Source organism: Triticum aestivum, chromosome 7B, assembly GCF_018294505.1.
Source record: "Triticum aestivum cultivar Chinese Spring chromosome 7B, IWGSC CS RefSeq v2.1, whole genome shotgun sequence".
NCBI lineage: Eukaryota > Viridiplantae > Streptophyta > Magnoliopsida > Poales > Poaceae > Triticum > Triticum aestivum.
In genome coordinates this window covers 615,089,777-615,117,233 of record NC_057813.1, presented here as the reverse complement: position 1 = coordinate 615,117,233, position 27,457 = coordinate 615,089,777, and the positions used below count along the sequence as shown (strand labels likewise).

The following is a 27,457-nucleotide window of genomic DNA, read 5'->3' as shown; positions in this document are numbered from 1 at the left end:
GTTGGCTCATGTAACGATCGATGTGCTAATTTTTGTGCTAACGACTAATACGCCTAAAAAATGGGAAAGAGGGAGTGCCTTTTTTCATGTGAACAAAGGTGGCATCATCTATTTTTGGTGATCAGGATTTAGTGGTTTCCTTCACAAAATGGTCTGCCTCCCCCCCCCCCCCCCCCCCCCCCCCCCCAACACCCTCTCGTTACAAAATTTTTAGTATCTGAAAAATAATACTGTTGGCACTGCTCTTCTTGGATATTGTTTCGCCTTTTAGCTTTGAGATAGTTGGCATGTTGATTGTGTGCATTCTCGATAATTTATCATAATCAAACCCATTAACGGTCGCGCAAACGGCGCTTGCTCGCTCGTTCCACGTCATCACAGGTACGACAAAAGAAACGCGTTGGTGATTGGGTGGGCGAGGAAAAAGGCAATCGGGGGCCGCGTCAGAATCCATTCCGTTTCTCTTCGACTAGCCACAGTGGGAGTAACTTCAGCTGTAACATCGAGTCCAACTCAGCAAATTTGCTTATGTGGCAATGAGTTAATGAGGAGAGAGATAGTTATAATAACTTAGCTAGTTACTGTAACACCACATGTCCTAATGCAATCTTTGCATGTTACCACACTTATGTTACTACCCACTATGAAAGTACTCCCTCCTTTTCGGTTTATACGGCTTAATTCAAAAATCTCACCAACCAAGATAGATGGTGAGTGGTGGAATATTTTTTGTAGTTTGCAAAAGCACCTAATTAATGCTCTAGTTTTCCTCAAAAAATTATGTTTATCAATGCATTAATTGCAATGCATGCATGCATAAAGTACATGCATTGGTCAATTTTCTATTAATACTTGCATGCAATGATTTAATGTACCTTGGAATCTGAACATGTGATGGGGAACAACTAAATTGAGCCTTATAAAATGAAAAAACTAAAATTTTGAGATAAGCCCTATAAAACGGAAAGGAGGAAATAGTAACATGGTCTAGAGATATGTGTATGTTAGTGTATGTTACTCACCATTGTGGCTAGTCTTCGTCCACACGCAGCCTTCTCCTCTCCTCTCTCCCCAAATCACCGCCGCCGCCCGCGACTGAACCCGCCGTCCCGCCCAGCTCCGCCCGCGCCTCAGCCCGCTCTACTCTGCCCGCGTCTCCATGACGTTGGTTCCTCTGCACCCCGCCGTCTTCGCTCTGCTCTGCCTGTGGAGGCTGCCATGTCCACTCCTGTGACGTGCCGATATATGGTGGCGCTGTGGCCGGGTGCGATCTGGAGAACCAGCAGGCGGTGGTGCACGGCCTGGGCGGCAGCGACCTGCGGGGCCTCGGTGCTGCACGGACGCCTCCTTCCCCGTCGCATTGATCCAAAGCGGCTCTCTCCTCCAGCGACGAGGAGATGGTAGATGGGAGATGGGGCCGCTCGACTCAGCCAAGGCGTCGGAGGACCAAATCTGGACCGGTGGGTATGCCTCTCCGCCCCTTCTCTCGTTGCTCTGATTTCCCCGTCGTTCCTTCTGGCTTCTCACCTCTTCACACTCCGCTGCTCTTCCTGGCGGCAGAAGCAGTTCACCAGCACGGGCGACAGAGAGATGGACGAGGAAGCCGAGCCGTCCGCGAGGCTATCGACTCGCCCTTCGCTCGTGGGGCAGAGAATAACCAGGAGGTGGAGCGGTCCACGGCGTCGTCGCCCTCGCCTCCGAGCCGTCCATGACGCTGTCGCCATCGCCTAGCCACTCACCGCACAGGACGCGGAGATGGGCGAGGACGCCTGTGGGAAGCAGCAGCGGCTCGATGACAGGAAGCAACAGTTTGCTCATTCCTAGGTATACTCAGATTGTTGCTCCCACTCCGCTTCCCCCTCCCTCTCTTCATATTTAAGTCTTTTGATGTGTCTTTGATGGGATCTAGCACGGTTGGATCGCGGTGGCTGGCTTGCTGGCCAAGCGGTCGCCACTCTCCTCCTCATCTTCAATGGCGTGAAGAAGATCGATGTTGAGATGGACGGACGTTGCAGGAACAACAGAGATCCTATATAGATTCGTGCTGAATCCATTTTCCTTTTCTTACTTGTGTTTACACCTCCCTTAACCCGACAAACATTTGGCACCTGGAAAATCCCAACACCTTCAGTTTACAACACCGGAGAACAATTGGAAAATAAGTTGAATGATGCGAACAAATAACAATATGCGGGCTTTGATTATCTCTGAAACACATGACCATGTTGTTTATTTCATGTTTGTGAACCCTCTAGTCATCTACATGGATAGCTTTCTGTAATTGTGGCAAGGTGCAGAGATGGTTGTACAGTCGGTTATCCTGTCATTGAAACCATTCATAAGTAAGATACATTTATTTCAGGTCTTGCTTATTATTATTTATGCCTTTCCACATTTTCCTAATTCGCAAAATAGGATGCCTTTATCTGGAACATTCAGGGATAACGTCTGTCATGTCGTTGAAGCTCATGCTGAGATACCTGAGATAATGAAGAAGTTAGCTACCAATGTAGCTGAAAAAAACTATCAAATCATTAGAAGGTGTTGGTGTTTTTGTTGCCGGACTATCTTTAGCAAATGCCAATCCAGTTTGTTCGAACATTTATACATGTCTTATATAATTGAATCCTCCTATGTTGATGTTGGATCTTTCTCTCATTGATAATTTCACTAGGTTTTATCGAACGAAGTAGCCCCTAGGGCTCACATTAGTGGACACTTTATAATCCAGACATAGCACTCTTCACAATACGAGCAACATCTACGTGCTATTCTTGGACTTCCTGTTGGTAACCCTGTAATTGAAGCACCCTCAGCCATAATGAACAAAATCCTGGGCTATGATGAGGTATGTATATATTTGATTTTGTGTTGATTTGCCCTCCATGTTTTGCTATGTTAAACATTGATAGTTAGGTCAATATTTGCTTTATTATTTAGTAACTCATTAATTTTGTAGGTCACCATGTTATTATACTGGTTACCAAATACCAATTGCTACAACGCATTTTGTTTTTTTTTGGCCCATTAGCTGATTAAGAGGGCGCTAAATATTTCAGGTGCATCAGTCTATTGGCATGCAAAGGCGGGTTCTGCACACACACATAGCTATTTGTTGCAGAAAGGTTATAATTCTGCTTATTGCATTCCTGTGCCATTGAGTATTATTTAAAGAATTGTTTTTCCACGTATTTGGAAGCAAAGTAAGATGGGTCATATTACAATTCTGGGGCGTTAATTATGTGTTCAGTGTAAAAGCACATTTGGACAAGTACACAAGAATTTGTTGTTAGGGTCTACCGACAAAACATGTAGGTGAGGCCATTCATGTACATCATCTTATCTTGTCCTTTCTTTGTCCTGTTTTCCCCTGATTATGCCTGCAATGGAAGTGCTTATTTAGACAGTGCATATTGGAACAAATTGATCTGTCTCTGCATTTAATTTAGACACTGCATCTTTTCCTGTACTTTCTTTGTTCTATTTCCCACTTCTGTAATGTGAATTTCAAATGGAACAAATAAAATAGTAAATCACCTCCTTGTCAGCAAGAAGTTTCTTGCTGAAAACATTTGGCGACTGATTTGTAACATTAGAAGCCATGTCACTCTTACCATGTTGTGAACAAATGCAACATTTCTCTTGCCATTTTTATGTATAAATATTTCATCGGAAAGGATTGTGCAACTATGCCTTATATATCATAACTCTTGGATGCAACTGTTTGCACAACTTTTGTGCGAGGATGTATTACTACTTTGATGAAAATTTACTTGTTGATCGTGTGCATTGCATTTCAGATCTGACACATAAAGGCACCTTGCCTTGTATCATGCATTCCGCCCATAGATATGTTCTTTATCAGATCTGATGGTTCTCTGGTGGTTACATGCCGACTGAATTGAATTGGGTTGGATGCTCAGGTTTCTTGTCAACTGTTTAATTTTAAGCATTATCTTGCAAGTCATAGACTATTATGTGCCAATCCCTAATAAAGGAATCTGGTCCAGAATTCTCTACTGTACAATATCTCAAAAACTCTTTGGAATTGATTTGTTGTGAGCAGAAAGGATCTTGATATGGTGCTTAAAAGCACTAACCCCGTCCTTATTGTTCACATACAGATTTTTATATTTATTTTAATCGATTCACTTTCGTCGGCATCTTAGCGTGTTCCTTTCCATGGCCAGCTTTACCATTTGCTCTAGAAGGAGTTTTTCAACTCGGAAAGAACAAATGATTTGAGACTGCTTTATCTTTCATGTAATAGTTCAGTTCAATTGTTCTTTGTTTTTTCCATAGTAGTTCATAATCAGTCTGAACAATAGTACATCAGTAAAAATAATAGTAGTTAATTTAAGACTGCTTTTACCTTTCCTGCAATAGTTCAAGGTGAGTGTTCTTTTTTTTTTCTGTAGTAGTTAATTTGATGATCTACTTTACAAAAAATCAAGCACCTCTGTTTGTAGGTTGCAGGTTCCGAGGTGTGATCACTGTCCATTTGTTTGAGGTCGGGAAACAACGATAATTAGCAGCCCTGTATCCTAACCAGGAGAACATCCATTTCCAATATTGGTTTTTAGATTATGTCCAGTTAATTAGAAAAATAGTGGGCTTGCTAAAACATCGCAAATTTCCATGTGAGTCGATATGGAGTTAGCAAACACTATATGCATCAATGTCTATTTAATGTCCTAAAAACACTGGCATGTTTGGATGTAATTTTTCATCTATACGTATCAGCGGTGGGCTATTCCCACTTGAGGGTGACTATACATCAGTTGCACAATCATGTGTCTTGTGCTTCTTGTTTGAATCGTATAAAATCTAGAGCCACCTTACAAAATTGTTCTGATTACTATGACCTATAAAATCTAGAGCTAGCTTATAAAACTATTTTGAAAATAGCTTTGGGCCTTCACATGAGGGAGTAATAGGACACTTTACATTCCTATTTTATTTTTCTGTATATGTACACTGTTTTCAGAATCTATTCGTTTGCTGGTTGCTGCTGAACCTACTTTCCTTTACGTCCCTTGCTCCCCCCCCCCCCCCCCCCCCCAATTACATCATGTTCAGCTTTAACCTCGCTGAATTAGCTCTGATTAATTTTCAGTTGGACAGTTACACTGGAATAGATTCAGCAGCAAATAGATTCTGAAAACAGAACTACATCATGTTTGTGACATCAACATTTTTGCCATGCTAACTGGTTAGTTTAACTTGTTACAGATTGCATTTTATATATTTCTATGTATGTTTCTTTTAACAAATAAACCCGTCTACTGGTATATCGATAACTATATCTTTTTAACATTAACATTCTTTTGGGACAATGAATCATATTCACCTATTCAGTTGTCCATGATCCATTACAGGAATCACCTTTGAGGTAATCTGTTCATTGTGCATTTTTGGTGAGATTTGCATGCGGGCCGTGGGAGGAGCACATGAGAGGTGAAGGCGGCAGCGATTTTGATCTGTGGTACGCCTCCCTGCTGGAGCCAGCAGCATGATCTGACCGTGCCACAAGACGTCAACTTCCTGACCGTGCTACTACACCCGTTCGTATCCCCTTTGGCTTGCCACTAGACTCTCGCTGTCAGGCCAGGAAAGAGGGCGACAGAGAGGGCTCAGCCTCGGTCGTCCGGCAATCACTTAGGTAAGTATGTCTCCTCGGTCTATTTCTAGGAATCCTGTATTCTCCAATAATCGTTTACAAATCTGTGAACAAGTGATGGGAGGTTAATTCTGAAGTATATACGTTAAGCTCCAATATATTACGCTCATCATATCCTTGAAGTATACTTTATTCTCCTATCATCACTTGCTGAATTCCTTTCTCTTACTTTTTACGCCACCTCCTCCCAATCCTTCAAGTATCCATGTGCTAAACAGAACAAAGAAAAAATAGGTGAAAGGGTTGCCTCCTACCTAGCACCGCCTGACCTTCCTCTCAGGAGGCGCACCAAGGGTGCGCCCCAACCACTAGTGTTCTTACAAAGAGTGAGATTACTTTTTCCTCTATTAATGTAGTAATAAAATTCCTAGCACTACTAGGAAAAGGCCTACTAATGGCGCACCGGTTTTGCCTACTAATGGCGCACTACCGGTGCGCCATTAGTAGCACGCCATTAGAATTTTTTACTAATGGCGTACCACTGGTGCGCCATTAGTATCTGGTATACTAATGGTGCACCTGGCAGTGCGCCATTAGTATATAACTCCATGCGCCATTAGTATGCCTCCCGGAGGGTCATATGTAACCATGTGCCTTGTCACACTAATGGCGCACTCTGCCTTGGTGTGCCATTAGTATCCTTTGGCATACTAATGGCGCACTCTGCCTTGGTGTGCCATTAGTATCCTTTGGCATACTAATGGCGCACTCTGCCTTGATGCGCCATTAGTATGAATATTTGTTTTTTTTTCTTTTCTGATTTTTGCATAGGTTATAAAATATATTATTGGACAGAATATAGACAGCAGCACACAACAACATCAGATTCATCGAATACAATAGAAGATTAGTCTCCGAATACAATTCATCATATTAGTCTCCGAATTCAAAAGACCGAACAAAGATAAAACATTACAAGTCTCAAGACCGCGAGTATCGAGTTTGTCTTCACATTACAAGTCGATATCGATCATCTAAACTACCATCACATAAAAGAGAGTTGTGGTCATCACGATGAGCATCATCGCGATCAAACTGGTCTTCATCCGGTTCCTCCAACGCTCCCTCCTCTCTCCCGCTAGATAGCGGGCATATCTAGATTCGGCCTCCGCCCTAGTGGTTTTTCCTTTGTAACTATTACCGCTGAAACGGTGAACCTGTCTCCTACACTCCTCCCAGTCGTCGTAGACTCCGGGAACCTTACCCTTGTACACGACATACGACGGCATCTCTATGCACAAGCCAAACAACAGACAATACATAAGCAATATGTAAGTATGCAACAAAAGGATCGAAAGAGAAAAGCAAGACATTAATAGCACGATTCATGGTCCTACTAATAAATAGCATTGATTACATCTAAGTTGAACGACTGTCCAAACCAAAGAGACATACGAATTCATTAAAGTTTAATTACAATATGAGCCAATCAATGTTTCAGAACTACACATCACTACTTTCGACTCGACTCATCGGACAGGAGCGTGGATGAAGCCGTCGTCTGTCGTGATGGTCATGAAATCGCGGTCGTTGTCACCCTGCATTTGTAGCGTTCCATCTATCTCACTGTTGGACGGTTGATATCTGAGGAAGAACTGCCCCGAGGTATGAAGGACATCTTGATGGATGATGTCCGCAAACTCCGACTGGATGTGAAAGAATTCTTGTCTGAGGTCCGCGTCCTGGATTGCCGACAAGCTCGCGGCCCAATCTTTGAGATTATCTGGTAGCAAAAGGTGATGATGGTCCCTTACGATCGCCCGCATGTGATGGAGGGCGTAGTAGGCATCCTTCTGACCGCCAGGCGACTGCTTGACGCAGCAGAACTTCGTATTGTGTGAGAAGGTGTGCTTGCCGTACTTACGAACTGCCCTGGTGAAGGTGCCTCCAGATTTGGCGTAGCCGGGGAGAACATCATCAAGAACTTTCTTGACATTTGTGTAGTCTATCTTGGAGTTACGGTTCGGGTCGAAATACGTGGCCATGGAATATTTCGGGCTTAAGAGGATGAGTGTGCAATGTGTGTCACTGCACAGAACACGGAATGTTAGAAGAAAAAAAGAACGATCGAAATCTAAGAAATCATATGTTACGGGGCGGTTAAGGGATGACTTACTCGGGAAAGTAAGCCACAAGGAAGTTATCCTTATCTGGGTTTGCCAGAATGACGCCTTCGAGGTGTGAACTCGCAACTTGGTGGTCCCCAGCATTGCTCAAGTGCTTGGCACACATGTAGAAGGGGTCGACTATCACGATGTCCGGGGTCTTGTCTCTAATGATCCGCATCTCCATACTCAGCGAAAACAGCCGAACGAAGGTGTAGTGCAGCGGATGAAGGTTAAACATAGCAAAGATGTCATCAAACCGCAGGACGATCGTACCCCCGATGTCGCCATCCACAAAGCCCTTGCCCTCTAGCACCTTGGCCACGAAAACCGGGTATGCCACATCCTTCTCTCTGAGACGCCGCTTCTCCAAAGAAAGAACACCGTCGTGCAGACTCCGCATAGCACCGGTTGTAGCATTCAACATATTTGGCGGTAGCATCGCCCTACCCGCCACATGCACCCTCCTCGAGATATCCTTAGGTGAAGGTGGCCCATCCTGAGCACGGATCGAACTCGGTGCCGGCTGGCTCACACCGGCGCCCTTGTTAGTCTTTCGTTTCCGTCCCTTCTTCTTGATCTCCTGTAATGGGACCGAGTTCTGCTCACAGACCGCCTTCTTGAGCGTGCTGGGGCTGATAATATTTCGCACCTCAGCTATCTGAGGCTCGGTGAAGGCGGGAGCTGGAGGCGTCTCCTGAGAACTGAACGCCAGACGACGCCTATTGTAATTGGATTTCTCCGTCGTACCAGCTAGATTGCGGTCGTCTTGGTTGGGTTCTTGAGAAAGAGGCCCGCAGAACTCGTCAGCGTACCCATGTTCGGCAAAGTACTTATCACTTTGGTAAATTTACCGTCGTCGTTGTCGTTGTCGTCCGGATCCTGTGCCATAGGGCTGTCCGGATCCTGCGCCATAGGGATGTCCGACATAGGGATGTCCGGCAGGTCCGGTAGCGTTGCGGAGTTCTTGCCATGGCTTGGCGCCGGCACGACTGGCGGTCTTGTCTGTGGGGTGGTGTCCCCTGCCCCCAAACGAATCTGGCTCTTCGGCCAAAGCAGCGGCCATGTTTACGCAGGCGCTGAGGGTCATCTCATCTTCTTCGTCGGCCCCAGCGGGTCGAACCGGAGGTAACAGTTCGTCGTAGCCTGGCAGCACCCGAACCACTTCAACTCTATACGCTGTGGGTGGCATCGGATTACCGTGGAACATGCGATTGCCCGGTTGAACAAGTTGGTTATTGTTAAGGAACAAGATCATGGTCTCATCATTTAGGGTTTGTCGACACCGAGGCATCCTAAAAGCTAAGCTTTTATCATTTAGGGTTTGTCGACGCCGAGGCACCCTAAAAGCCTAAGCCGAGGCACCCTAGGTTGGGCCTAATCACTTGGCACTAATCACTTGGCTCTATTGCCATCTATGGTTTAATGCAGCAAGAATGACGGGGCATTTGATCCTACTTAACTAAGTACTAAGATACCCCGGTCCATGCATTAGTCGCAAGTACCCCATATGTCCTATTTTTAGCAAAGTCATGCTAAAATTCACGGAAAATTTCAGCATGACCTTTGCTGAAAATAGGACATATGGAGTACCCGAATTTGCCGGAACGGAAGTTAATCAACATTCCGACAAACTCAAGGGCCTCTCGAGGTACCTGCAAATTCATCACGACACGATGGTCGGAGACATGACCTTTGCAAAATTGTCGGAGACACGATGGTCTTTCTCAATGTGATCAATTGATGGATCAACACATAAAACATGTCCAATAAGTATGATTTATAGAGTCAACATCAATATGAATATATATAAAGTTTTTCTTCATCAGCCAGGCCCATGCAAGTAACTGCATCCAGCAACTATTTCTGCTACTTTGTAACTAACTACACTCTGTATTTATAGATTCATTTCAGATGAGATCAGATTGAGCTCCAACTGTAGCTGCAGCTGAGGGATCCATGAGCCATCATGCCAGCCAGCCAGGAAATAAACTTTACTTTCCAAAGGAAATAAAAATACAATGCATACATACATACTTAAGCAGGTAGATAGATAGATAGATAGATAGATAGATAGATAGATGAGCATGTTCAGTTTACAAGAATGAATATAAACAAGCAAAGAATGCATGCATGCATATCAAAAGTTGGCATCTACTGCTACTGCTACTGCTACTGCTTGCCTCTGCTGCTATTGAATATTTATAATTACCTGAAATTGTTCCTTTCACTACAAGTAAATGCAACTTTTCCATTAATTAAAACTAAATTGTTCCTTCATGATATTCTCTCTTCATCTACCCCTAGGAGTATTTCTAACTTAAAAATCTCTCGTGAACTGCCTGATGATGTACTGGCAGTATAAGCTCTCTTCTTTTCTTACATTTGCTTGTTCTGTACCTTTTTCTGTTAACTGATTAAAGCTGGTCTTTTCATATGGACAACCCTTTCTTTCTCCTCTTGGCTTAAGCCCTAAACCCTAAAGCTGGTCTTGTGGCCTCATCCACTAACTAATGCAGGTCTTGCATTGCACACTGCCTTACAGCTGGTAAAAAGAGCTTTGATAGGCTAGTGCATGGAAGATAGACACAAATGTTTTTTCTGCATCGAAGCATGGACACAAATGTTGATATTCTTAGTCAGTGTTTTTTCTCTTTCGCCATTGATAGGCTAGTGCATGGAAGCTAGAACTCCAAGTACTTGTTTGTGGTATGGCAGTAACCAGTAGCTTACCAATTCATGGTGTTTGGGGTATGGCGAAAGAACATGTCTACAACTATCAGACCATCACAAGTATCAACAGAACATGTCTACAACCATGTAACAAATCATGTCTAGTTGATCTGATGTAACAAATCTGACCATCACAAAAATCAAAAGAACATCTATACACCATCATTCAGGCCATCACAAGCATAACAGAGCAATGGTGTTTTCTTCAGTTACCTTTGATCTGGCTGCTTGGAATCCACTGACCTTCAGATCCGCTGACCAATCCACTAACCTGTTGTTCATCAAAAGGAAAAATAAATGAGCATACGTGGTGAGTAGAAGGGATTGGGGATTTAGGGTTTCTGTATGGGGCTAGAACTAGTCAAGTCTAAGTATTACACAACCCTGAACATTACACAATTCAAACTACAGAACATACACTGTATTCAGTGATCTTTCTAAACAAGCTACAGAACATACACTGTATTCAAACTTGCTGCTATTTAAGCAAGTTTTTGTAAGAAAACTGATTAGGACCCCCAAAAAACTTGCTGCATTTCAATCAGACCAAATGTTTCACTTAATTTTATGAGTTAACTGAATTTACATTTAATTCAGTTAACCAAAATTACACTAAATTTTACTGTCAATTAAAATTCAGTGAGTACATTCAGGTGCGCATGCATTTCGAACCCGTGTCCCCAGGGCCAGCAATTCTACCAGGTCGGACGGACGATTCGATTCGAACCACGAGGGTAGGGAAAGACGATTGCTGAATTTGAAATCGCCTACCTGGGCTTGAGTGAGGTGTGGGCGGCGAGGTCGCGGGAGGAGTACTTCCTTGGCTCACCGGCTGCTGCGGAGGTGACCGGTGGTGGAGGACGGCAGGGGCGGCTAGGCAGCGTCAGGTTCAGCCGGCTGGGCGCGCCGCAGCGGCGGGCCGGCAGCGGTGGCGGTGGCTAGGAACCCTAGTTGTCGCGCTCGGGAGGGAGGTTGATGCAGGCGGGGCCGCGGGGGGAGGGGACGGCGAGGGCGCGGGCGTGGGCGGAGGGGGACGGTGAGGGAGGTGGTCGGGTGCGGCAGGGGGAAGCGAGCACGGCCGGGGACGGCGAGCATGGCGAGCACGGTCGGTGTGGGGGGAGATGAGGCAGGGGAGGGATTAGGAAGAAATGTGAGGGGATTGTGGATTTTCATTTAGTGTGGGGGAAGGCTTAGCAATGGCGCACCACCCAAGGGTGCGCCATAAGTACATCCATAGCAATGGCGCACCACCGAGGGGTGCGCCATAAGTAATTTAGCCCGACTTGTCAGGTTATATACGACCTAACCCTATATACAACAGAACCTGCCCACTAGCCCGACTGGTCAGTACGTAGCACCGACACCAGGAGGTCCTGGGTTTGATTCCCAGGCTCCCCAATTTTTTTATGCATTTTAAATCCTGTTTGATATTTATTTGTGTTTAAATATGTTCAAACTTGTTTAAATCATAACAGTAATATTTTTTTATAAAAACAGAAATATTTTTTTAAAAAATATGTTCAAATTTGTTACTTGAAAATATCATCGGCGGCGGCGGTGGAGCGGGGGAGGGTGCGGGGGGTGCCCGTTGGCGGCGGTGGAGCGGGGGAGGGTGCGGGGGGCCGGGTGCTCGGCGGCGGCGGTGGAGCGGGGGAGGGTTGCGGGGGTCGTCGGCGGCGGTGGAGCTAGCGGGGGAGGGTGCGGGTGGGATCGAGATCGAGATGGAGGGGGGTCGAGATCAAGTGTCCTCATGAATTCAAAAAGTGCCCATGAAATTTAAAAATATTCATGATATCAAAAAGTGCCCATGAAATACAATCGAGAAATGAAGACTACGATTTAAATACAATCGATCTTAGCTAGCTATTTGTTCACAATCTTCTTGCCCTTCTTTTTCGCAAATGGAGTTCTTCTGTGGAACGGACGTCCTTTAGGTAGGGTGGTCCTGCTTCTTCTTGTGGTGTGTGCTGCTACTTCATCGTCGTCGTCATGTTCGATCTTCGGTTCGCCGCACTTGTCGAAGTCTTGCTCATTGGCTACTCCATCCATTCCGATGATCTTCCTTTTGCCTCTCCTCACGACAACACGACTGGGCTTTGGCGGGTCGGTAATGAAGAAGCATTGGTCCACTTGGGAAGCCAGTACCCATGGCTCATTTTTCGCGGTGACGTTTGCGCCCGCGGTCTTGGATTTGGCTTCGGGTATAACCATGGTGGTGAAATATTGGTCTTCTTTTAGGACGCTCTTGGCCCATCTGACACGGAACATCGGCACCTTCTCTCCAGCGTAGCTCAGCTCCCAGATCTCCTCGATCCTTCCGTAGTATCTGTCCTTGTCCTTACCGGTGTAGGATTCCATCATTACCCCGGAGTTCTGATAACCATCACTCTTCATGTCCTTGTCCTCGGTGTAGAATGTGTAGCCGTTGATATCGTACGCCTCATAGGTCATTAGGTTGTGCTCGCGCCCTGTGACAAGGCGAATATGAGTTGTTCTTCCGCGGAAGAATCTTCATGTAAAGGGTACGACAGAAGCTTCTGCTTGAACCAACGCGTGAAACATGAGTTGTTCTCTTTGAGTATATCTCCGTCCGTCCTCTGTTGGCCTCGGTCATTGTACGTCTTCTCAATAAAGGTTTTGTGCTCTACCACCCAAGGATCGACCACGTCTATGTGTTGTAGCGCGACTAGGTTTGCTCTTTCAAAGTCGGCGAGTCGACCCTCGAAGTCGACATGCATTTCGCGGCGACCCTCACGGTGACCCCATCCAGCGAGCCTGCCGAGGTGCCTGTTGACGGGCAGACCAACGGGGTTCTCGATGCCTAGATAATTCGTGCAGTAGGAGATGCACTCTTCGGTCAGAAAGCCCCTGGCTATACTTCCCTCTGGACGTGACATGTTCCGAACGTATCCTTTGATGACACCATTCATCCTTTCGAACGGCATCATGCTGTGCAGGAACGTCGGCCCGAGTTGGATGATATCCTCCACGATATGGACCAGCAGATGCACCATAACGTCGAAGAATGCGGGCGGGAAGTACATCTCAAGCTCGCATAGTATCACCACGATCTCTTCCTGTAGCCTTCTGAGTTGCCTCACGCCAATCGACTTCCGAGAGATGACGTCGAAAAAGTTGCATAGGCCAAATAGCGTTTCACGGACGTGCGCGTCCATGATCCCACGGATTGCAACTGGAAGTATCTGCGTCATCAGCACGTGACAGTCGTGAGACTTCATCCCGCTGAACTTCTGCTTCGCTGGGTCTAGGTATCTGCTTATCTTCCCCGCGTAACCGTAAGGAAGTTTTACTCCTAGGAGGCAGGTGAAAAACTGCTCGATCTCCTCCTGACTTAGAGTGAAGCACGCGGGAGGGTAGTCATTTCCGGTCTTCTTGGCCTTTTTGCCTTTGCGACGACTTTCTGTGTCCTGCTTCGCCTCATCATCATCATCATCATCATCATCATCATCATTAGCGTGAAGCTCCTGCCTGATGCCCATTGATTTCAAGTCTGCCCTTGCTTTCGGCCCATCTTTGGTCCTCTCTGGCATGTTGAGCAGGGTACCAAGCAGACTCTCGCACACGTTCTTCGTGATATGCATGACATCAAGGCTGTGAGGCACACGGTGGATCTTCCAGTACGGCAAGTCCCAGAAAACAGACCTCGTTTTCCATACCTTCAGCAGCGGCTCTGGCGCCTTTCGCTTCTTTCCCGGCTCTGGCGCCTTTTGCTTCTTTCCCGGCAGTGGGCAGTCTTTCCAATTTTTCAACAGCTCGTCTATTTCCTCGCCGCTCCTCGTACACGGGCGTTTTCGGGGTTCGGTTTCACCATCGAACAGATCCTTGCGTTTCCTCCACGGGTCATCATCGCGAAGCCACCTTCGATGTCCCATGAACACGGTTTTCGAAGACCTGGGATCTCTATCTAGCTGGCGATACGTTGTGTCATCCATGCACCTTACGCATCCAGAAAATCCGTGGACTACCTGCCCCGCGAGATATCCGTAACCAAGATAGTCGTGCACCATCGTGAGCAGTGCGGCTCTCATAGGGAAATATTCTTTCTCTGCGGCGTCCCACGTATTGGCTGGCGTTTTCCACAGCGTGTCTAGCTCCTCCTTCAGCAGCCCCAGATACAGATTGATGTCGTTCCCTGGTTGTTTCGGCCCTTCAATTAGCATACTCATGTGAATGTACTTCCTCTTCATGCACAACCAGGGGGGAAGGTTGTACATCCACACAAACACAGGCCAGGTGCTATGTGTGCTTCTCTGGCTGCCAAACGGATTGACTCCATCGGTGCTCGCGCCCAGCACGATGTTCCTTGGATCCTTCCCAAATTCTGGGTATTCGAAGTTCAACGCTTGCCACTGGCTCGCATCCTTAGGGTGACTCAGCATCTTATCTTTTTTATTTATCTCCGGGTCATTTCCATCATCTTCCCGCTTCTTCTCCTCCCTATCCGCGTGCCAACGCAGGAGCTTTGCTACCTTAGGGTCCGCGAAATACCGCTGCAGACGAGGAGTGATCGGAAAGTACCACACCGATTTTCGAGGAGCTTTCTTCCTCTTCTTGTATCGAGTGACGCCGCACACCGGACATATGGTAGACTCCGCGTGCTCATCCCGATAAATGATGCAATTGTTCATGCACACATGGTATTTCACGTGCGGTAAATCCAAAGGACACACGATTTTCTTTGCCTCCTCGAAACTGGTCGGGCACTTGTTCCCCTTGGGAAGACGTTCGTGCCAGAATGACATGTTCTCGTCGAAGCATGCGTCGGTCATTTTGTGTTTTACCTTCATCTCCAGAGCCATGAGCGTTACTTTCAGGCGGGTATCCTCGGGCCTGCATCCTTCATACAATGGAGTAACCGCGTCTATCTCCAGTTGATCCAGCTTGGCTTTCTCTCGGGCGGCAGCTCTTGCGTTATCCGTCTGCTTGCGAAGCAGCTCTTGAATATGAGGGTCCTGCACCCAGCCTCCATCGTCGTCTGCTCCGGCATCTTCATCTTCATGATCATGCCCTTCGTCTTGATCTTCCTCATCATCATGTACGACATCTTCTACATGATGATTGTGTACATCATCACCGTCGTGATCATGTCCTGGAGATTCTTCGTCTTCTCGCCCGCCCTCGCCGCGGTGGTTGTCTTGTTGCCCTTCCTCATTTCTTGCCCGGCCCCCATGGACGACTTCATAGTCATCTTCATCACCTTGCCACCGATAGCCATCCATGAAACCACGCAAGAGCAGGTGGTCCCGCACCTGCCCGGAATCCGGGTCCGCAATAAGGCTCTTCAGCTTGCATCTTCGACACGGACATCTTATCTCCGTCTCGTTCTTTTGAAGCATCTCGGCCTTCGCGGAGCTCAAAAACCTATTCACGATGCCTTCGGTCATCGTGCGGACCATGGTCGCCTGCGGGGTAGAGCAAAACGATATTTTAGAACCAAGAAAAAATTTGGCATGACCTTCCCTAAAAATAGGACCAAAAAGAATGCATAGTGCCAAAATTCTCGCCGAAACGGAAATGAATCAACATTCCGGCAAAATATTGGCAACTATCGCATTTCAAATACCGGTACCTGCAAACACAAACATATATGCAACACCACAAACACAAGCAACACCACAAACATACATAGATCTAGCTAGGCCACAAAAAGTGCATGTGCACGTTGTTGGAGCGAGCTAGGGAGAAAAAAAGTAGATCTACATCATGAAGATAGCTTTCCCCTTACTTACCTATCAAAAAAAAGGTAATTTCACCACTTAATTTTGATGAATCTATGGTGGAAATGAGGTGAGGAGGAGGAGGCAGCCGAGACAAGCTTGGAGGAGGAGGTGGAGAGAATGAAGTGGGGAAAGTGAGTGGGTAGGTGGGCTGTCCAAAATATCTTGTTGGTCCCAGGTTACTAATGGCGCACCACCACAAAATGCGCCATTAGTAACCCTGGTTACTAATGGCGCACCGGCTGGTGGTGCGCCATTAGTACTTTTTGCAAAAAAGTAAAAAAAACATATGTATACTAATGGCGCACTGTGGAAAAGTGCGCCATTAGTAGTTTAAACTAGTAATGGCGCACTTTGGCACAGTGCGCCATTAGTAGGTTTGCAAGAAAGTAAAAAAAAATATACTAATGGCGCACTGTCTTGGTCGTGCGCCATTACTAGTTCTAACTAGTAATGGCGCACTTTGTCACCCTGCGCCATTAGTTTGTATGGAAAAATGGGGAAAAAAATCAATAGTAGTGGCGCACCGTGAGCACGGTGCGCCATTAGTGTCTTCCACACTAATGGCGCACGAGGAACTGGTGCGCCATTAGTATATAGTAGTGGCACACTACTTACCTGGTGCGCCATTAGAATCAGTTCTATCTATAGCCCTTTTCCTAGTAGTGTAGGATGGAAAACACTACATCGCTTTGATAATGTACTACTACCTTTATGGCGCAAGAGGCCATGGTTATTATTTTTAGGTGTAATGTCTTTAAGTTGATACGATATCAGATTGAGAAGCACCCAAAGGTTTATTTCAGGAACTACCTGCAAGAGAGCATATACACACGAAGATTTGACAATTAGAGAAGAATGATAAGAGATGAGTATTTATGAAGTCTTAATGCTTCTCTATTTACTCCTTCCGTGGTAGAGTGCTAACCCTCTTATTTGTGGTAGCCAATCACTCTGTGATTCTTCAAAACAAATTGATGTCAAACTACCCCTATCAATCTACTTGATTCCTTTACTGAGTCCATCAGATATATGCCTCAGTTTTCATCATCAGAGAGAAGAGGAATCAACTGAGCTTTAGGGGGCGTAGGTTCCTATTCTTATCCATGTAATAAAGTGGAATGTATCGAGCAAATTGTCCTATTCGGTATATTATTGGTTATTTTCGTAGGCGTGGTCGGTACAGGATGAAAGAAGTTAACTAACTCTTTGGTGAAGAAGCATAAAGAGGGAATGTAAATTGACTCATAATCCTATCGGTTCACACGCTACATATGCATTCATCTTGTTATGTTGTTGGCACATTTGGAAGCCTACAAACAGTGTCGTGATTAGAAACGTGACACCTTCGATCTCCATGTCCACGAAAGCTTGCAAAGACGACCGGCATCCTCTATTCTTGTTTGTTTACTTGGCAAGCACCGTCCCGAGGTTGGCGGCAAGCTATCTTATTTGTGTAGCAACCCCCTCTAATCCTCCTCGCCCCGTTTCTCCTTATTTGTGTTGTAGAACATTTTGTCTACCCCTTTTGTGGAATATATTTAGGAGGGGAATCCCCCCGCACCCGCCCCCATGACATTTCAAAAGAATAAGCCTATGCCATCCAAGAGGGAAGGAAGCACAAAGAAGTAGGGACGGAGCACGAAGATGGCGCCCTAGAGGCAAAGCCAAGAGGAAGGCAAGGAATTAACCCAACAGTACCTCAAAGCCTACAACATAACCTCTGGGTGAGCTCTTTAGAAATCCCAACGACTGCCCAGAGATGCCCTAGAGTTTCTAGCCCACCTCGGATCCTCTGGGCCAAGCCATTGCTCCGGGTTGTTCACCTTCTCAGAACCCTGGAACTTCAAGCCTCTAGAACCTCTGGCTTAACCAGGAGCGACCAAACCATGCCTGCGAGCACAAAGTTGGACCCAACCCATGTAGCTTTCCCTTCCCACTTACACCTTTGTGGGTGGACCTATACATACTCTTCCCCCACCTCCTCTCTAGGATACCTAAGTTTAGAAGTCTTGAAGATTAAAAAAAATTAGAACTATTGATAGAGCTTAGCTCATCTACTCTCTCCTTGTGGGATTCCTCCATTCTGGATATGGCTCTTCATGGATAGAAATGCCACTTACAAGGTGAAGACTCCAAGACCTCCTCTTGTGGAGAAGATTCTCCATGTGGAACTGAAGACTTAGAACCCTCTCACCTAGTTCTTCTTTTCTCTTTGGGTTTGTAAGAAACCACGTTGATCGTGTGGTTTGGATCTAGTTATCCATGTGTTCTTGAGTTTTCCACTTTGTTCATGTTATCAGAGGACCCCAGCAGTTTTCCTTGTACAATCAAGCTTCACAACGTACACTCGTTGATTCAATCGGGGGGGGGGGGGAGGAGTATTATGAATTTGTCATTTTGTGGTTGGCTTTGCTCAGAGGTGATGATGAGCCGTTGCTTGCTGACCTGTCTAGAATTGTAGTAAAATAGACTTTCCCGACATGTGCTTATAAAAAAACATATTCTTTGTATTAGGAATTTGAGACATGCACATTGCCAAGATGTAGAATGGAAGTCATGGATGATTCTAGTCGGCATAGGTCAAAATCAAATTGGTTCCAGTTCGAGCATTCAAATCAGATGCTTGAAAACATAGGCTATAGTATAATGAATGGAGAATTGAAGATGACAAATTCCCAGATATAGATTGTTGAGTTTGTGCTGAATATAAAATATACGTACTTGTTACAAATAGGTTTTGGAGATGTTTTCCACCAATACTATGGTGAATTAAGTAGCTAGAATTACGGGCTTACAGACTCACTGGATCCATTCACAGCATAGTGGGGCGATAGGAGCAGAACTGGTGTACTTCACACTAGTCTCATGTTTTCAATCAAGTACTTGGTCAATAGGAAAATGCTACAAATTCTGCAAAAGTGATAATAAACTATGTCAGAAATGATTTGATTTTCCTTGCTAAAACTGGTCACAGAGAAAGGCTTGCCACATAAGGAATGTTCATGATTTCTCTCACTTCCAAGATATACGTGCAAAGATTTGGCAATTAGAAAAGAATGATAAGAGATCAGTATTTATGAAGTCTTGATGCTTCTATATTTACTCCTTCTATGGTAGAGTACTAATGATCTTCTTTATGGCAACAAAATGAGGTCGAAAGTACACCTATCACTCTACTCGATTTCTCTACCTAGTCCATTGTATATATGCCTCGGTTTTCATTATCAGAGAAGTGGAATCAACTGAGCATTAGGGGGTGTTCCCATTCTTCTCCATGTAATAAAGTGGAATGTATCAAGTAAATTATCCTATTTGATATCTTATTGGTTATTTCCCTAGGCATGCGAGGTATCACGATGCAAGAAGTTGTGAAGCTAGCTCTTTGGTTAAGAAGCTGAAAGAATTGATGATAATTAACTCATAATCCTCTTGCTTCACACACTGCAAATGCATTCTTCATGTTATGTTGTTGGCACATTTGGAAGCATATGAACCGTGTCGTGTTTAGAAACCTGCCACCTACGCTCTCCCTCTTTAGGGAAGCATGCAGGGACGACAGATATCCTCTGTCGTGTTTGTTTACTCGGTGGGCACCATCCCTCCCAACTGTGGCACATTTACTCGGTGGCACATTTGGAAGCATATGTTCAGTTTACAAGAATGAATATAAACAAGCAAAGAATGCATGCATGCATATCAAAAGTTGGCATCTACTGCTACTGCTACTGCTTGCCTCTGCTGCTATTGAATATTTATAATTACCTGAAATTGTTCCTTTCACTACAAGTAAATGCAACTTTTCCATTAATTAAAACTAAATTGTTCCTTCATGATATTCTCTCTTCATCTACCCCTAGGAGTATTTCTAACTTAAAAATCTCTGGTGAACTGCCTGATGATGTACTGGCAGTACAAGCTCTCTTCTTTTCTTACATTTGCTTGTTCTGTACCTTTTTCTGTTAACTGATTAAAGCTGGTCTTTTCATATGGACAACCCTTTCTTTCTCCTCTTGGCTTAAGCCCTAAACCCTAAAGCTGGTCTTGTGGCCTCATCCACTAACTAATGCAGGTCTTGCATTGCACACTGCCTTACAGCTGGTAAAAAGAGCTTTGATAGGCTAGTGCATGGAAGATAGACACAAATGTTTTTTCTGCATCGAAGCATGGACACAAATGTTGATATTCTTAGTCAGTGTTTTTTTCTCTTTCGCCATTGATAGGCTAGTGCATGGAAGCTAGAACTCCAAGTACTTGTTTGTGGTATGGCAGTAACCAGTAGCTTACCAATTCATGGTGTTTGGGGTATGGCGAAAGAACATGTCTACAACTATCAGACCATCACAAGTATCAACAGAACATGTCTACAACCATGTAACAAATCATGTCTAGTTGATCTGATGTAACAAATCTGACCATCACAAAAATCAAAAGAACATCTATACACCATCATTCAGGCCATCACAAGCATAACAGAGCAATGGTGTTTTCTTCAGTTACCTTTGATCTGGCTGCTTGGAATCCACTGACCTTCAGATCCGCTGACCAATCCACTAACCTGCTGTTCATCAAAAGGAAAAATAAATGAGCATACGTGGTGAGTAGAAGGGATTGGGGATTTAGGGTTTCTGTATGGGGTTAGAACTAGTCAAGTCTGAATATTACACAACCCTGAACATTACACAATTCAAACTACAGAACATACACTGTATTCAGTGATCTTTCTAAACAAGCTACAGAACATACACTGTATTCAAACTTGCTGCTATTTAAGCAAATTTTTGTAAGAAAACTGATTAGGACCCCCAAAAAACTAGCTGCATTTCAATCAGACCAAATGTTTCACTTAATTTTATGAGTTAACTGAATTTACATTTAATTCAGTTAACCAAAATTACACTAAATTTTACTGTCAATTAAAATTCAGTGAGTACATTCAGGTGCGCATGCATTTCGAACCCGTGTCCCCAGGGCCAGCAATTCTACCAGGTCGGACGGACGATTCGATTCGAACCACGAGGGTAGGGAAAGACGATTGCTGAATTTGAAATCGCCCACCTGGGCTTGAGTGAGGTGTGGGCGGCGAGGTCGCGGGAGGAGTACTTCCTTGGCTCACCGGCTGCTGCGGAGGTGACCGGTGGTGGAGGACGGCAGGGGCGGCTAGGCAGCGTCAGGTTCAGCCGGCTGGGCGCGCCGCAGCGGCGGGCCGGCAGCGGTGGCGGCGGCTAGGAACCCTAGTTGTCGCGCTCGGGAGGGAGGTTGATGCAGGCGGGGCCGCGGGGGGAGGGGACGGCGAGGGCGCGGGCGTGGGCGGAGGGGGGACGGTGAGGGAGGTGGTCGGGTGCGGCAGGGGGAAGCGAGCACGGCCGGGGACGGCGAGCATGGCGAGCACGGTCGGTGTGGGGGGAGATGAGGCAGGGGAGGGATTAGGGAGAAATGTGAGGGGATTGGGGATTTTAATTTAGTGTGGGGGAAGGCTTAGCAATGGCGCACCACCAAAGGGTGCGCCATAAGTACATCCATAGCAATGGCGCACCACCGAGGGGTGCGCCATAAGTAATTTAGCCCGACTTGTCAGGTTATATACGACCTAACCCTATATACAACAGAACCTGCCCACTAGCCCGACTGGTCAGTACGTAGCACCGACACCAAGAGGTCCTGGGTTTGATTCCCAGGCTCCCCAAATTTTTTATGCATTTTAAATCCTGTTTGATATTTATTTGTGTTTAAATATGTTCAAACTTGTTTAAATCATAACAGTAATATTTTTTTTATAAAAACAGAAATATTTTTTAAAAAATATGTTCAAATTTGTTACTTGAAAATATCATCGGCGGCGGCGGTGGAGCGGGGGAGGGTGCGGGGGGTGCCCGTTGGCGGCGGTGGAGCGGGGGAGGGTGCGGGGGGCCGGGTGCTCGGCGGCGGCGGTGGAGCGGGGGAGGGTTGCGGGGGGTCGTCGGCGGCGGTGGAGCTAGCGGGGGAGGGTGCGGGTGGGATCGAGATCGAGATGGAGGGGGATCGAGATCAAGTGTCCTCATGAATTCAAAAAGTGCCCATGAAATTTAAAAATATTCATGATATCAAAAAGTGCCCATGAAATACAATCGAGAAATGAAGACTACGATTTAAATACAATCGATCTTAGCTAGCTATCTGTTCACAATCTTCTTGCCCTTCTTTTTCGCAAATGGAGTTCTTCTGTGGAACGGACGTCCTTTAGGTAGGGTGGTCCTGCTTCTTCTTGTGGTGTGTGCTGCTACTTCATCGTCGTCGTCATGTTCGATCTTCGGGTCGCCGCACTTGTCGAAGTCTTGCTCATTGGCTACTCCATCCATTCCGATGATCTTCCTTTTGCCTCTCCTCACGACAACACGACTGGGCTTTGGCGGGTCGGTAATGAAGAAGCATTGGTCCACTTGGGAAGCCAGTACCCATGGCTCATTTTTCGCGGTGACGTTTGCGCCCGCGGTCTTGGATTTGGCTTCGGGTATAACCATGGTGGTGAAATATCGGTCTTCTTTTAGGACGCTCTTGGCCCATCTGACACGGAACATCGGCACCTTCTCTCCAGCGTAGCTCAGCTCCCAGATCTCCTCGATCCTTCCGTAGTATCTGTCCTTGTCTTTACCGGTGTAGGATTCCATCGTTACCCCGGAGTTCTGATAACCATCACTCTTCATGTCCTTGTCCTCGGTGTAGAATGTGTAGCCGTTGATATCGTATGCCTCATAGGTCATCAGGTTGTGCTCCGCGCCCTGTGACAAGGCGAATATGAGTTGTTCTTCCGCGGAAGAATCTTCATGTAAAGGGTACGACAGAAGCTTCTACTTGAACCAACGCGTGAAACATGAGTTGTGCTCTTTGAGTATATCTCCGTCTGTCCTCTGTTGGCCTCGGTCATTGTACGTCTTCTCAATAAAGGTTTTGTGCTCTACCACCCAAGGATCGACCACGTCTATGTGTTGTAGCGCGACTAGGTTTGCTCTTTCAAAGTCAGCGAGTCGACCCTCGAAGTCGACATGCATTTCGGGCGACCCTCACGGTGACCCCATCCAGCGAGCCTGCCGAGGTGCCTGTTGACGGGCAGACCAACGGGGTTCTCGATGCCTAGATAATTCATGCAGTAGGAGATGCACTCTTCGGTCAGAAAGCCCCTGGCTATACTTCCCTCTGGACGTGACATGTTCCGAACGTATCCTTTGATGACACCATTCATCCTTTCGAACGGCATCATGCTGTGCAGGAACGTCGGCCCGAGTTGGATGATATCCTCCACGATATGGACCAGCAGATGCACCATAACGTCGAAGAATGCGGGCGAGAAGTACATCTCAAGCTCGCATAGTATCACCACGATCTCTTCCTGTAGCCTTCTGAGTTGCCTCACGCCAATCGACTTTCGAGAGATGACGTCGAAAAAGTTGCATAGGCCAAATAGCATTTCACGGATGTGCGCGTCCATGATCCCACGGATTGCAACTGGAAGTATCTGCGTCATCAGCACGTGACAGTCGTGAGACTTCATCCCGCTGAACTTCTGCTTCGCTGGGTCTAGGTATCTGCTTATCTTCCCCGCGTAACCGTAAGGAAGTTTTACTCCTAGGAGGCAGGTGAAAAACTGCTCGATCTCCTCCTGACTTAGAGTGAAGCACGCGGGAGGGTAGTCATTTCCGGTCTTCTTGGCCTTTTTGCCTTTGCGACGACTTTCTGTGTCCTGCTTCGCCTCATCATCATCATCATCATCATCATCATCATCATCATCATTAGCGTGAAGCTCCTGCCTGATGCCCATTGATTTCAAGTCTGCCCTTGCTTTCGGCCCATCTTTGGTCCTCTCTGGCATGTTGAGCAGGGTACCAAGCAGACTCTCGCACATGTTCTTCGTGATATGCATGACATCAAGGCTGTGAGGCACACGGTGGATCTTCCAGTACGACAAGTCCCAGAAAACAGACCTCGTTTTCCATACCTTCAGCAGCGGCTCTGGCGCCTTTCGCTTCTTTCCCGGCTCTGGCGCCTTTTGCTTCTTTCCCGGCAGTGGACAGTCTTTCCAATCTTTCAACAGCTCGTCTATTTCCTCGCCGCTCCTCGTACACGGGCGTTTTCGGGGTTCGGTTTCACCATCGAATAGATCCTTGCGTTTCCTCCACGGGTCATCATCGCGAAGCCACCTTCGATGTTCCATGAACACGGTTTTCGAAGACCTGGGATCTCTATCTAGCTGGCGATACGTTGTGTCATCCATGCACCTTACGCATCCAGAAAATCCATGGACTACCTGCCCCGCGAGATATCCGTAACCAAGATAGTCGTGCACCATCGTGAGCAGTGCGGTTCTCATAGGGAAATATTCTTTCTCTGCGGCGTCCCACGTATTGGCTGGCGTTTTCCACAGTGTGTCTAGCTCCTCCTTCAGCAGCCTCAGATACAGATTGATGTCGTTCCCTGGTTGTTTCGGCCCTTCAATTAGCATACTCATGTGAATGTACTTCCTCTTCATGCACAACCAGGGGGGAAGGTTGTACATCCACACAAACACAGGCCAGGTGCTATGTGTGCTTCTCTGGCTGCCAAACAGATTGACTCCATCGGTGCTCGCGCCCAGCACGATGTTCCTTGGATCCTTCCCAAATTCTGGGTATTCGAAGTTCAGCGCTTGCCACTGGCTCGCATCCTTAGGGTGACTCAGCATCTTATCTTTTTTATTTATCTCCGAATCATTTCCGTCATCTTCCCTCTTCTTCTCCTCCCTATCCGCGTACCAACGCAGGAGCTTTGCTACCTTAGGGTCCGCGAAATACCATTGCAGACGAGGAGTAATCGGAAAGTACCACACCGATTTTTGAGGAGCTTTCTTCCTCTTCTTGTATCGAGTGACGCCGCACACCGGACATATGGTAGACTCCGCGTGCTCGTCCCGATAAATGATGCAATTGTTCATGCACACATGGTATTTCACGTGCGGTAAATCCAAAGGACACACGATTTTCTTCGCCTCCTCGAAACTGGTCGGGCACTTGTTCCCCTTGGGAAGACGTTCGTGCCAGAATGACATGTTCTCGTCGAAGCATGCGTCGGTCATTTTGTGTTTTACCTTCATCTCCAGAGCCATGAGCGTTACATTCAGGCGGGTATCCTCGGGCCTGCATCCTTCATACAATGGAGTAACCGCGTCTATCTCCAGTTGATCCAGCTTGGCTTTCTCTCGGGCGGCAGCTCTTGCGTTATCCGTCTGCTTGCGAAGCAGCTCTTGAATATGAGGGTCCTGCACCCAGCCTCCATCGTCGTCTGCTCCGGCATCTTCATCTTCATGATCATGCCCTTCGTCTTGATCTTCCTTATCATCATGTACGACATCTTCTACATGATGATTGTGTACATCATCACCGTCGTGATCATGTCCTGGAGATTCTTCGTCTTCTCGCCCGCCCTCGCCGCGGTGGTTGTCTTGTTGCCCTTCCTCATTTCTTACCCGGCCCCCATGGACGACTTCATAGTCATCTTCATCACCTTGCCACCGATAGCCATCCATGAAACCACGCAAGAGCAGGTGGTCCCGCACCTGCCCGGAATCCGGGTCTGCAATAAGGCTCTTCAGCTTGCATCTTCGACACGGACATCTTATCTCCGTCTCGTTCTTTTGAAGCATCTCGGCCTTCGCGGAGCTCAAAAAGCTATTCACGATGCCTTCGGTCATCGTGCGGACCATGGTCGCCTGCGGGGTAGAGCAAAACGATATTTTAGAACCAAGAAAAAATTTGGCGTTACCTTCCCTAAAAATAGGACAAAAAAGAATGCATAGTGCCAAAATTCTCGCCGAAACGGAAATGAATCAACATTCCGGCAAAATATTGGCAACTATCGCATTTCAAATACCGGCACCTGCAAACACAAACATATATGCAACACCACAAACACAAGCAACACCACAAACATACATAGACCTAGCTAGTCCACAAAAAGTGCATGTGCACGTTGTTGGAGCGAGCTAGGGAGAAAATAAGTAGATCTACATCATGAAGATAGCTTTCCCCTTACTTACCTATCAAAAAAAAGGTAATTTCACCACTTAATTTTGATGAATCTATGGTGGAAATGAGGTGAGGAGGAGGAGGCAGCCGAGACAAGCTTGGAGGAGGAGGTGGAGAGAATGAAGTGGGGAAAGTGAGTGGATAGGTGGGCTGTCCAAAATATCTTGTTGGTCCCAGGTTATTAATGGCGCACCGCCACAAAATGCGCCATTAGTAACCCTGGTTACTAATGGCGCACCGGCTGGTGGTGCGCCATTAGTACTTTTTGCAAAAAAGTAAAAAAAACATATGTATACTAATGGCGCACTGTGGAAAAGTGCGCCATTAGTAGTTTAAACTAGTAATGGCGCACTTTGGCACAGTGCGCCATTAGTAGGTTTGCAAGAAAGTAAAAAAAATATATACTAATGGCGCACTGTCTTGGTCGTGCGCCATTACTAGTTCTAACTAGTAATGGCGCACTTTGTCACCCTACGCCATTAGTTTGTATGGAAAAATGGGGAAAAAAATCAATAGTAGTGGCGCACCGTGAGCACGGTGCGCCATTAGTGTCTTCCACACTAATGGCGCACGAGGAACTGGTGCGCCATTAGTATATAGTAGTGGCACACTATTTACCTGGTGCGCCATTAGAATCAGTTCTATCTATAGCCCTTTTCCTAGTAGTGTAGGATGGAAAACACTACATCGCTTTGATAATGTACTACTACCTTTATGGCGCAAGAGGCCATGGTTATTATTTTTAGGTGTAATGTCTTTAAGTTGATACGATATCAGATTGAGAAGCACCCAAAGGTTTATTTCAGGAACTACCTGCAAGAGAGCATATACACACGAAGATTTGACAATTAGAGAAGAATGATAAGAGATGAGTATTTATGAAGTCTTAATGCTTCTCTATTTACTCCTTCCGTGGTAGAGTGCTAACTCTCTTATTTATGGTAGCCAATCACTCTGTGATTCTTCAAAACAAATTGATGTCGAACTACCCCTATCAATCTACTTGATTCCTTTACTGAGTCCATCAGATATATGCCTCAGTTTTCATCATCAGAGAGAAGAGGAATCAACTGAGCTTTAGGGGGCGTAGGTTCCTATTCTTATCCATGTAATAAAGTGGAATGTATCGAGCAAATTGTCCTATTCGGTATATTATTGGTTATTTTC

General features: G+C 46.2%; 1 long non-coding RNA gene across 1 annotated transcript; it reads left to right on the top strand.

Moving 5' to 3' along the window:
• Nucleotides 1–1,053: 1,053 nt before the first annotated feature.
• On the top strand, nt 1,054–4,816 carry LOC123161262 (uncharacterized). Its single transcript, XR_006480626.1, has 3 exons — nt 1,054–1,460; nt 1,561–2,848; nt 3,060–4,816. It is a non-coding gene; the product is annotated as an uncharacterized lncRNA (long non-coding RNA).
• Nucleotides 4,817–27,457: the final 22,641 nt, after the last annotated feature.